A 525-nucleotide genomic window follows, 5' to 3' on the forward strand; every position below is an offset into this window, starting at 1 on the left:
GGATAAAACTAAAAGCTGTCTTAGATATGACCTCATTAAAGAAACAATAAGTAAGTCAAAAAGACAACAAATATGTTTTTGAGCCAGTCAAAGTCAAAATCCTGAATCCTCTGTTAAACTGGAGAGCCTTTGTAAATATACTGAACACAATGAAAAAAAGGTGAGACTTTGTCTTTGGTTTTTTCACAGGTGCACATTGTCAGGATGGCCGAGCGGTCGAAGGCGCCAGACTCAAGAGTTGTTTCCTTGCCTTGTTCAGGGCTTTCTGGTCTCCATATGGAGGCGTGGGTTCAAATCCCACTCCTGACATTACATCATTTTTCAAAACCTTACACAACAAACAGGACATAGCAAATGTGCTTTCAAGCTAAGGTGGAGTACGATGCACAAGAAATTTCTACTTAGATTTTTGGAACGTCCAATGTTTCTTGCCTCTTTTTCTCTTGAATATTGTAGTGCATCAAACTGAAAAGTGCAGACGGTGTATCGCTTTTTGAAGTCTTACTGTAAGACCACACTTGTTCA

General features: G+C 39.2%; 1 non-coding gene across 1 annotated transcript; it reads left to right on the plus strand.

Annotated features, from left to right (window-relative positions):
* Positions 1 to 198: 198 nt before the first annotated feature.
* trnal-caa lies at positions 199 to 309 on the plus strand. The gene is made up of 2 exons: positions 199 to 236; positions 264 to 309. It is a non-coding gene; the product is annotated as a tRNA-Leu (tRNA).
* The last annotated feature ends 216 nt before the right edge of the window (positions 310 to 525 follow it).

Source organism: Nematolebias whitei, unplaced genomic scaffold (genome assembly GCF_014905685.2).
Source record: "Nematolebias whitei isolate Nwh7 unplaced genomic scaffold, NemWhi1 Nwh_scaf_17529, whole genome shotgun sequence".
Lineage (NCBI taxonomy): Eukaryota > Metazoa > Chordata > Actinopteri > Cyprinodontiformes > Rivulidae > Nematolebias > Nematolebias whitei.